The sequence below is a fragment of the Camellia sinensis genome, chromosome 10, assembly GCF_055761805.1.
Source record: "Camellia sinensis isolate YWXY chromosome 10, ASM5576180v1, whole genome shotgun sequence".
NCBI lineage: Eukaryota > Viridiplantae > Streptophyta > Magnoliopsida > Ericales > Theaceae > Camellia > Camellia sinensis.
Window position 1 is genome coordinate 184,337,406 of NC_138970.1, and position 12,808 is coordinate 184,350,213.

General features: G+C 37.0%; 1 pseudogene; it reads left to right on the forward strand.

Annotated features, from left to right (window-relative positions):
* Positions 1–6,419: 6,419 nt before the first annotated feature.
* On the forward strand, positions 6,420–10,791 carry LOC145789293 (polygalacturonase-like; annotated as a pseudogene).
* Positions 10,792–12,808: the final 2,017 nt, after the last annotated feature.

The window sequence follows — 12,808 nt, forward strand, 5'->3', positions numbered from 1 at the left end:
CGCCACACGACCCTTTGTGTTTACAAGGCAGCATACAATAATGCGTTATAGAACCCTAGGTCTTAAGTTCGCAATCTTATGAGAAGTAAAATAAAGATAAGCTGCTTAACGGTTACAGATCGCCCATAGATGGCTCTCTGCTAACCCATTACTCAAATGGAGTGTAAAATCTGATATGGAGGGCACTTAGTTAGGGATATAGGCAACAAACTAGTGCAATTCCCAATTGGAAAATATTTTGCGCCATTATCCACCTAACATTAACAATATTTAATTCCTTATCTTTACTTCACCATTACGTTGTTGAGTACTAGGAATAATCAATTTTCTAAGCATCTATCTCTCTTCACAGAGTTTTCTAAAATAATTCAAATAGATACTTGCCACCTTGGCCAAAACTAAAGGCACAAAAGCTATTATCTCATTGATCTCAACCTCATATGTGCTATGTCAAAAATCATCTCAAAACTTTTGACTTATGGGAGATCAAATAGTCTTGACTTAGATGCGTATCGTAATCTATAAATGTGTCGAGATTGAGGCTTAACTATCATACCCTTACACATATCTAGTCACAAATATCATAGTGGACTAAATGCGCCAAAACAAATGACCTTCTACGGCTTTCCTACTTACTTGTGCGCACCCATTGCGAACAAAGTTACACATTTACATGAGAGCAGGATGTCATAAGTGAGTGGGCCCGAGAAGGCCTACTCAAACCGTCGTGTCATCATCTCATTAATATGATTAAGTATAATAAGCCACTGGTTCATGACCAATGTCATAAACTAATTCCAATCATCTTAATGTGTGAGTTCTCGAAGACAAGTTTTAAAGGTTTAGGTCCAACTAGGTAATGATTCACGACTAATTCATATTCACTAGATCATAAAATGATGTCACGGAGATATCAAGTGCGCCTAAGTCGCAAATTTAACTAGTAAGTGTTAATCCCCTGCACCTTCAAGTCAATTTTATTCTCCATACACTTTACTGCATCTAGTTGAAAGATGACGATACTTCTCTTGCCATATCTATTTCTCGTTTCATAGTTACTTGCAATTAATTCTACTATCCACAAGAAGGAGAGAATAAGCTATCAACTATGACAGCTCCTGAAGTAACTTAAGCGCAAATTAGGCTAAAGAGTCTAATTCAACACAATACTCTCACGAGCCATGCGTCAAATTCTTAGAGTCATAATAACCTTGTTAGCCTTGACCTTTTCATTATTATGCTGCAACGTTTGCACTTAGTGGTAAACGTCATTCAAAAACATTAGCCTAGCTAAGGAATCATACAAAGAAGTCCCTCCTCATGTCTCACACTCAAGTGTGGAAACAGTAAATGTCTAGACTTAGACAAGTTGGCAATGCTAATAGATTTTGCAGCCATTAAGCGCTAATCTTTTCACTTAGTGTTAATAGATTTTGCAGCTTCTAAGTGCTAATCTTTTCACATAATGTTAATAGATTTTGCAGCTTCTAAGCGCTAATCTTTACACTTAGTGTTAATAGATTTTGCAGCCACTAAGCGCTAATCTTTTCACTTCACGTGATATTTCAACGCACACTATTATAGTGCATGAAATTTTGCTCCATCCACTCCCAATAATTGGGTAGAGAGCAAAACACTGCTCAAATTGGCTACTCGTCTTACACTTAATGACTAATTTATTTAAGCTCGCATTTCTTGGATGACGTGACTCTTGAATGTTACTTCATCCAATGATGTAACATTATTTACATGTCAAATTACAAAGTCAATCCGCGCAGCTCAATAGTCAAGATCGTATACAGATCTATTGAGGGCTTACTAATTTCATAACTCCAAAACTCGCCAACCAAAACTACGTAGCGTGCCGCTAACCATAGCGTACACATTAGTTTTTATTATGCCAAACAAGGCAATAAAACCACGACGACTTTGAGTCATGTTTCCTTACTCTGGCTCAATTAAGACTTGACCTAAAGTCTCAAAGACTTTTGCTCATCTAAAGAATGGGATTACATTGTTCACATTTGAACATCTTTACTAAGTCTAGGTCAACCAATTAACTGCCATAAGCTAAGTCAATTTAGAGAGAAATTCGCATTGGGATTAATTTGATTAGCATAATATAATTTTGCCACAAAAATTTAAATTAAATAGTGACAATATTACACAAGTCGCAAGATCGAAAATCCGCTATGCTCGTAATCATCTCTTGCGCCACAGGTGACAATTATCCAAAATTTAATTTAATTTATGTGCAAAATATTGATTTTCGGGAGTTAATCTACAGAGATTTCTCTCAACCGAATAACCTCCCACTGACTATGGCATGTCTAAAAGCATGATAAAAAAAAAATTCTAATTCCATACAATAATATCATAATGTAGATTCACAATCAATACATGCTATGTTACATTTAATAACGGAATTAAAATAAAAAACAATTAATCATGCTATTCTAATCACAACATATTACAAACCCAAAAAAAATAATATACTGTATTTAATATTCAAATTATGCCATAACAGAAACTGTATCACTTCTGAAATTTTTTGGAATTTTTCTAAAATTTTCTGGAATTTTTTCTAGAATTTTAAATAACTAATAAACACACATAAAATTAGAAATAAATATTTCAGAATCTGGTAAAATGCAATAACCATACCAATAAATAGTAAACTACAACAATAGTCTACAATAAAAAATTCAGCCTCAGAAACTTAATTATGCAACACCAGATACATTTTAAAGCATAAATAATGAATTATAATCACAGGAAAAATACTTTTTATTTTCATAAAATTTTCAAAATTTTACAAAAGATAGAAAATATAATTCTGAGTCTAACGGTACTAACCACGCTTAAAACAAAGCTATAACGAATTAATTATGACCATTTAACGTAATTCTGAATTTAAAAAAAAAACAAACAAACCCTTACTTCAGCAGCCAAGCCGGCGGAGGAAAAACGGTGCGGCTCAGCGCGCGCGGCTCGGCTCGCGGCTCAGCACGCGGCGCGCGTGTGTGGTGCTGAGGGCGCGCGCGGAAAGCGCGAAACAGCGGGCGCGCGGAGGCGCATGAGAGCGCGTGACAACGCGTGGAGGCGCGTGGAAGCCTCCCACGGCGTCAGGTGGCGCGTGAGGCCCATGCTCCGCCTTCCAGGGTGTTTTCTGGTTCGATTTTTGTACTGTCGAACTCCATTTTTCACAATAAAAATATTTATGGCATTAAAAATAACATTTAATGAACATAAAAATGAAGTGTATCACATTCTCAATCAATGAGAGTTGAAGTGCAAAAAACCGTGCACTTCATCTTCCTTCTCCATTAATTTTCATGCATATAATGTGTATATATTTATATAAAAAAATACACATATTTTAATGCATAAAAAATAAGCACGAAAAAAAACCCATATAGGCTTTGATACCAATGTAAATCAAAGTATTATATTACAGCGGGAAAAAATATCAGAATCATACCTTATAGCGAAGAACCTTGTGGGTAAATCATGTGCTTCTAAAATCTGAACAACGAACCCAACAGTGGAGTGATACTACAAAATGAGTATCACCCACACAAGTCACAGTGCAAAATGGCTTGATCGTTGTTTTCTGGGAGAGAGTCAGAGAGAGAGTCTGGGAAAAAAGGTTATGGGTAAAAATCACATAATGTATATCTGATGTACGTATATCTTTAGATTATATGGATTAACCATATAATCTGATATATAACCAATATCTATCTATCCATCTATTCATATCTATTGATATGATAGATATAGATATCCTGAATGGTTATCCAAATAAGTTTTGAATTCAAATTCAAACTTACATGGATAAGGTTCAAAATGTTCAGATTCAAAAGGTTCTAAGAGTCATGCCACATGGGCGCCCAATTTCTAACAATTCTGATCAGTCTATTTGTATTGCCCTTGCCATACATGTGCTCATATACTATTCTTCTTGTAAATTATTGCCATCTATAGCATGAGTAATGCTAGAGATTCCAAATATTCTACCAAAAGTTTTACCAAATGTCTCACATGGGTGTGGGACCCACGCAATGTGGGTCCCATGTGAGTCCCACACCCATGTGAGACATTTGGTAAAACTTTTGATAGAATTTTTAGGACCTCTAACATTTTTGATATAGCATTCGGTTGGTACAATAAAACTGTTTATAATAAATTACTGGGTTGTATTAGTAAAATGTATCTGCATTGCTTGTATTGAACAATAGAAATGTTGGTTGTTGTCTTGTATTAAATTTTAAAATAATATTTGTTCTTCTTTGTTTGTGTTATGCTAAAAAAGTTCAAGACTTGTTTAAAAAAAAAAAAAGAAGCCTAATCAGTATACATTAATGTGTGTTTGAGAGAAGAAAAATTGGGTATACACCTAACCTTTGACACAATGCACAAAGTAGTTACCCTCAAAATAATAAAGATTATTAGTTCAAGATTTGTTTATTTTAATAATTTATTATTGATTGATTCACATATTTTTAGCAGAGTGGAACCATGGTTCCAACTCAAACCAATTGGAGCTATATGGGTTTGGTTCCAATACATAACTGATTCAATCTTATGTCTAAAAATCTAAAACTGATCATGATTGATTTGGTTTTAAATTTAGTCCTAATCTAAACCAATTTGAACCATGAACACCCCGAGCTTAACTCGTCCTTCACATTCTTATAGGAAAAATAACTAGAATAAAGTTTGTTTTTTTTTTGTTTTGTTTTTTTTCTTCCCGTTTCGTTTTGTTTTGTTTTTAAATTTACTATTATAACAGTTTGGAATTTTGATTTTATCATTCACTAGTTAAAAGAAAGGAAATATTTAAATATTAACTACCACATCACGAAATCAATATTATCTTCTTTATACAGGGTATGTGGTAATCAACATGATTAACTTTATATATATTTCCAATGGCTCATATATGAAACCCAATTTATATGGTAAAGTCAAGCAAGTATTGGAACATTATTAATAGGTATGTAATATTACATATGCATGGAATAATATTGCCACATTAATAATTTTAGAATGAGGAGAGTAATGATTTATATTAAAATATAAAATTTTATACAAAATGATAGGGCATGGTGTGGTCTCTTTATTTACTATGAAAACACCCACTATTATTCTCATAATTTGCCAATTTAATAAAATGGAAATCTTTTTGTTTTGGGAAGTATATCACCTACAAAATGATGAAACGTTAAGGGGTAATTCTACTTACACTACACTTTTAACTCATTATACCATTCTTTTTAATATTTTTTTATTACATTTTTATCCCTTTGTAAAATTACTATTAAGGACTAAAAGCTCCAAAGCTTTTCCCTTTCCATTTCTGTTTACACCCTTTCATCTTTCTTTCCTCCACCACCACCACCACCACCACCAGGGTTGCAAATGAACCGAGTTGTTCATGAACATGCTTAGCTCAGCTCGGATCGGCTAGTTTACTAAACGAGACGAGCTCAAGCTTGAATAAGCTTGACTCGTTTATCTTTATTTAAATTACATAATAAATATATTATTTATATGTTAAATAACATATAAATATATATAAATAATATTTTTTTATTTAAATAATATAAATAATATTTTAAATTTTTTTATCGAATCGAGCTGTGTCGAGCTCGAGTTTCATTAATATTAACGAGCCGAGCCGAGCCTGAGCCCAGTTACTTATCGTGTTGAGCTCGAGCTCAATAAACGAGCTCGATAAGTAAACGAGTTGACATTGAGCTCAGCAAAGCTCGGCTTGACTCAGCTCGTTTGTAGCCCCAACCACCACCACTAGCCTTCTCCTCCACCAACCACAACCACCACAACCACCACCACCTAGCCATCATCCCATCTCTCCACCAACCACCGCTACCCTTTCTTCTTTCTCTCACTCTCTTCATCTATCTACAAATCCAAATACATCTACCTTAAAGAATATATATATATATACAAACAACAAACAATAAAAGTAAAATTTCTATTTAAAATATATATAATAATTATAAATAAATAGTATACAAGATTTTGTGTTTAAAAGATGATTAGGTATGATTTTAAATCATTTTTTTTTATAGTTTCGCGTTATTTGAAAAAAGTGTTTGAAGCTCCTTTCGGCTCTAGTTTTCCGAACAAATTGATATTGTTCGGTCTTCAATAGCCGAACAATTTTTGTTCAGACTTCCATGGCCGAATATAGCTAATTAATCAATTTGACCCGTTTATTGGGACACAACTGAACAAACTTGATTTGTTTGGTTGGAAACTACTGAACAAATCAAGTTTGTTTGGCTGTCTCGCTGAACAAACAAAATTTGTTTGGATTTAGGTCGCCTAACAAAATACGAATTCTGAAAAGAAATTGCAAAATTGGTGATCTCGTGAGAGGCTGTAGGGTAATGATTGTGGCAATAGGTTGTTGCGAAGTGGTGGTCATAAGGGTTGCGGGGTGGTGCCCGGCAAAGGTGGTGATAGCAGTGGAGGTGGTAGTATGATGGTATAAATGGAATAAAGGAGTGTGTAAAGAGATAGACATAATTTTTTTTTGAATTTTTGAAGGTCTATTTAGAAAAATGGTGTAATGAGATAAAATTGTTGTATTTAGGGTTTATCCAAAGTTAACATGCCTCATAATATGGTCAAGTATTGTTTTCAATTTTTTTCCAAGCATCACATTTAAAGCCTATAAATACCCTTCAAACCTCTTCAACTTCTCTCTCTCTCTCTCTCTATAAGTGCCCCGGGGAAGGTACTTGCTTGGTAAACAATTTTTAGCAGGCAATGCAAGAACAGAGCCATCACCATTCGTATCTATTGCACTCTTGTGGCTCCCTCCGATTACAATGTCCTCGGAAATGCCAGTAACTGGCTTGTATTTGAGCAGGTCAGTGGTGTTTCCATCTATGATGGAACACTTGATGGTCAAGGAACTGGTTTGTGGGCTTGCAAGGCATCCAGCAAGGGTTGCCCTATTGGAGCAACGGTATGATAAAAGACTATTCTCTCCTCATCTACCTCAGTATCCCAATTTCGTTGGTTGGTTGGGGCAGTGCAGTCCTCTCACTTGAAAGGTGTCCCCAGTCGGGCATAATAAAAATATAATAATTACTAAGTAGTTCTGGAGTTGATGTGGTGTTCTCAACCATTGAGATAACAAAAAACTGTACAAGTAGATCAATGTTAACTCACCTTTATTAGGTAATTGAGAAACAATGAATGATCCATTTATTGTGTTTTGGGATTCCTCATTTGCAGGAGAGTCACATGAGCAATATCATATAGGACTCCGTGACTACCTAATAATTTTCAGTTAAAAACTACTAATTTTCAAAATTTTGGTATGCCCTGTTTTTTCACAATTGCCCATTTTCAAGCTTGTCTGGGAACTTGATGTTTTAGTGGCTAGTTTATCTGCAATAGTAAGTTAAGCAGGTTTCTATGTATATTACATGTAAATATAGTCTATAGTGCCACAAATGCCTCATTTTAACTTAATGAATATGGAAGACAAAGGTAGAGACTCAGTCAGCAAGATATAAAATGTTATTGCAGCAGATATTCTATGTTCCTAACATAACATTTTAGAATAATCCACTGGTAAATTAGCTATTTAGTTGTCAAAGGTCAATCATTTGCTTTTGCCATGTTAGCTTGCCTTTTGGACCGTCGTAGTATTTTGATGTTCTTCAACGAATCAATTAATTCCATTTAAGAAACAAAAAATTAAGATGAGCTTGAGTTAGTGCTTCAATATAATATAAATATAAAATTAGTAAATATATGAGCCTTGTAAAACAATATTTTTTAATTTTATTTATTTATTTTTTCATTTTAAGATCATTTGAGCAGTTGCATTTTCCCTTGTGTATAATCCACAGACACTAGAAATTAGCAATTCGAACAACATCATGATTAGCAGATTAACTTTGTGCAGCAGTCAGGTGTTCCACATTGTCATCAACAGCCGCAATAATGTCAAGGTACAAGGAGTAAGGGTGTCTGCCTCACACAATAGCCAAAACACCGATGGCATTCACATTTCATCCTTGTCGGGCGTCACCATTTTGAACTCAAGGATCGCTACAGGGGATGATTGCATCTCAATTGGTCCAGGAACCATCAATTTCTGGATTGAGAAAATTGCTTGTGGCCTTGGCCATGTGTCACGGTTTGCCTTGCAAGGCTAACTCCGTGACGTTTCGCTCGCGGTGGTGTGGCCATTTGAGTGCTCAAGAGTGGCCGTTGGAAGTGCCTCAACGTGGCTTAACATTGGCCCCAAGCAGTCCAAGGCATGCGGGCCACCAGTAGTAGCAGCAACAGCCCACGGCCAGCAGTAATGATAGCCAACAACACTAGCCAATAGTGCAGAATTTTGGTGTGTTGTTTGGGCATCCAAATGAAGGAGTTTCGAGTTGAAATTTTTACTAGAAAGAGGTCTTGGGGGAAGTGTTTTCCCGACCAAGTTTCGTGATTTTTCTCAAATTGTGGAATTTATGAAAAATCATTATGACTCCTCGGACATATTGATGTTTTCTCCTGCCAGAGGGCTAATTGCTTAACAAGCATATATAAGGGGGTAAGGTGTACTACTTACCTACCTCTCTGCCTAAACTGGGTTTCAAGTGAGCAACCTTAGGGCAACTCAAGGGCGGACTTTAGGCATCTAGAGGGGTGTCTAGAGTCTCCACGTGGGTTTGGGAGCCCTGTGGACGGTGCAATAATGTAGGCACTGCGCGCACATTCCCGAGGGAGAGGTTCACTACATTGTTTCCATTATGCCACGCAATATGGAATCTTTGGGACTCGTTTTGGACTGAATGGGCTATCGAGGCACCACAAAAGGCCTCGTGTGCCGACCCAAGTGCTTGGTTTGGGTTCAACCTTGCACGAGGGGATCTCGTGGCTTAAGCTAAGCGGTTGGAAGGCGATACTGTATATGTGGGCTATTGAATGAAGGCATCAAGCTATGTATTGACCAAGTCTATTGAGGGACTACATTATGCTATAAGCAAGCTACGGATTGAGACGTTGCCTTACTCATGCTACACGTTGGTGCAACGCTAAGGTGCGCAATGGCCTTAGGCGGAATCTAGCATACGTGTTGGCACGAGGACTACGCTGTGGGCAAGAGATTGACCCTGGGTGGCTTGTGGGCTTTGCATGACCAAGTGGCCATCCAATATGCATCTATTGAGGCATGCTTGACCCTACGACACTTCGAGATGCTATTAAAGACCCAACATGCAACGTTGGCTTGTCGGCTAAGTCAAGGGCCTTCGCTAACACATTATTGTGTGGCTAGGCACCTTGGTGACATAAACCTAAGTTGGGCGAGCACCTTGCTTAAGGTAAGCTTGGCGTTATGAAGCGACTTATGCTGTGCTTGGTGCACTTGAGGCGTTAGGCTTACTTGTGGCATCCGGGTGAAAATGGAGCTTTCTCATGAAGTTGTTTTGCTTGACAAAGCATTAGGCTCTAATGTTCAAATAGGTGAGACCATCAACACTCGATTTGTCAATGAGCTATGGTGGGCTTAAACTTGATGGAGTTTGAGGGCCACACTGGTGAAAAATTGATCTGCTACGCCTTTAAAGGAGTCGACCCGTGACACCATGGCATTAGGTAAGAGTTATATATATGTGTATATAATTCCAATGACTCAATAATATTATGTAATTTTTTTTGGTTTTGATAACCGGGTGTCCGAGTTAACTTACGTGTGTACCTCGACTAATCTTAGGGGACCAATAATATTATGTATTATTTGCGCATTTGGTGAATGGACATATTGTGCTTTGATATAGAGGTCGTGACCTGGAGAAATTACTAGTGCTATAAGCTCCTTGTGCTATGACGCGAATTTGGGTCACTAGAACAAACCTCACACAAGAAGGGGGCAAAAAGACTGTCGACCTACTACTTCCAAATCGAGCATTACGTATAACCTTTCATATGTTGTGCTAACATCTGTTTGTATTTGTATGCAATTGGTGCAGCATTGGGAGTCTAGGGAAGGACTTGCAAGAACCTGGTGTTTGAAATGCAACAGTTAGAACTGCTACATTTAAAGGAACACAAAATGGTGTGAGGATAAAGACTTGGGCAAAGCCTAGCAATGGATTTGTTAGGGGCATGCTCTTCTAGCATCTTTCTAATGTCAATGCCCAAAATCTAGTCATCATCGACCAAAATTACAGCCTGGACAACAATAATGGCCCTAATCAGGTAACATTTCTTAACACTGTGTTTGGTTGGGGGATTTGAGAAAGAATTTGGAAAGGGAAAGGGAAAGGGAAAGGGAAAGGATAAGTAAAATGTGAATAAAATATAACCACATTTCACACATCTTCTCCCTTTCTTTTTCCAAACTCCTTCCCAAACCTTTCAATCAAACACAGTGTAAGGGTATTTGTTGAAAACTATGTTTTATTCTTTTGCCTTATCCCCATAATTGTTAGCACATTAGATTACCTACCCTTCTTTCAAGAAATTGATGAAAAAACTAGTTATTTCTTTTCTTCAATATATATATAAATATATTTAATTTGGCAGGTCTCAGGTTTACAGATTAGCGACATGACATATCAAGAGATTCACCGGTCATTAGCAACAGAAGTTGCAGTGAAATTTGATTGCAGTAAAGAATATCCATGCAGTAGGATAGGTTTGGAAGATGTAGCCCTCACCTACAGGAATCAACCTACCCAAGCTTCTTGTGTTAATGCTGGAGGAAGTGTTTCTGGGTTGAGCCCACAAGCTGCTTGTAGCTAGCTAAGGAGGAAAACCATATCTATATTCAGAGAAGGAAAACATATATGTTATTATATATCCCACTCTATGTTTCTCCCACTAATCCTAGATAGAGGAAATTAAGAAGGTACTTGTTTGAGCCTGTGGCGGTGTTAGCCTATTAGTGCTGGAGCCTGGCCTTGCAAGTGGTATAGTTCATGCCATATTTATCCTGCCCATTGTGCTTTTTCTTCAATGAATTAAGCTTATCTTATTCCCCCTTTCTGTGGCTTCAAAGTTAAACTTTTTCAATTACAGTAATATCGCAATGAAACTTGTAGTGACAGGCCCAACATAGCACTATCCAACATAAGTTTCTTATACGCTTAGCACTCTAGGCTTTGCCAGAAAGAGACAAGCGAGAATAATTTTTGTTTACTCTCTATATCGAGTCCATTTGGTTAAGCTACATAGAAAATGCGAGTAATCATGTCTTCACAATTACAAAAACTCCCAATCCCACATAAAACGCACATTTTCACAGTTCAGTTTGGTTCCAAATTTTATGCCTAGAGAGACAAGTGAATTTTCAATTACTATAAGGTTACACCAAGGATCAACCTTAAGTCCTTAGCTTTTTACTTTAGTTATGGATGAGTTGACGAGAAATATTCAGGATGATGTGTCATGGTGTATACTTTTTGCATATGATATCGTGTTGATGGATGAGACTAGAGGAGTTAACCCTAAGTTGGAGACTTGGAGAGAAGTACTTGAATATAAAGGATTTAAGATAAGCAGAACTAAGATAGAGTACATGGAGTGTAATTTTAGTAACAACAACAATGGAAGCAGAGGAGAAGTGAAAATTGAGGACCAAACACTACTTAAGAGTGAACATTTTCATTATTTAGGATCGATTATTACAACGACTAGGGAGATTGGAGAGGATATGGTCCATAGAATTAAGGCAGAGTGGCTTAAGTGAAGGAGTGTATCTGGGGTACTGTGTGATAAACGAGTACCCACTAGACTAAAAGGGAAGTTCTATAGAACGACTATTATTGCAAGTGATGAAATGTTGGGCAACTAAGAAACAACATATAGATAAGATGAATATTACTGAGATGAGGATGCTTAGGTGGATGTGTGGCAAGACTAGAAAAAAACGAGCTAGAAATGAGTACATTTGAGAATGGGTAGGAGTAGTACCAATAGAAGATAAGTTGAGGGAGAATAAATTGAGATAGTTTGGTCATATACAACAGAGACCAACAGAGGTAGTAGTGAAGAGATACGATATAGTGACGGTAGATGAAAGTGTTAGGGAAAGGGGTAGACCTAAATTGACATGGTGTAGATGTCCCCGAACGTCCCGGGAGGAAAATCCCGTTTTGTTCATTTGGGGTCACTACAGTTTGGACTCTTAAATTGTCACGGTTCTTAATCTGATCTCACAATGTGCGATGTGAGATTGATAAATCACCAAAGAGTCTAAATCCGGCAAATCGTTTTGAAAAACAGATTTTTAGAAAGAAGTGCCAAATATGGACTGCTTTGCCAGATACAGAGTCGCCACCTAAATATTTTATTTTGGGAGAATTTAGGAAACCCTGACTCGTTTGCCTAAGGCCACGTGTCTGTCATCACCAAAGTTGCCTCGGCTTAGGAACTTGGGTACGATTGGGGAAGGTCAGCTATGAGCACCACTGCTCGCCCGATCAAAGATCGGCCTCTACTAACCATGATATCAAGTTTTGAAAACATTATGTGTTCTTATTCCGGTTATTAGCCTAGAATTATTATGTGACGCGCACAACATAAAAGTATAGACTAGATTGCCTAATTTAGAACAAAGCATCGCATATCCATTGTTTGGAAATGATTTGAGGTTTGCTACTCGCAAGTAGGCTAAAATACGGATTTCGATGAATTATTTCAATTCAAACAATCCAACCTTCACCCACAGGCATTCAGGCAGTAAATCAACTAAGCGGTTAGCCTCATGGCAAGCATGCTTTCATGTTAACATTCACACTCATGCGAGATGCTAAAGCAT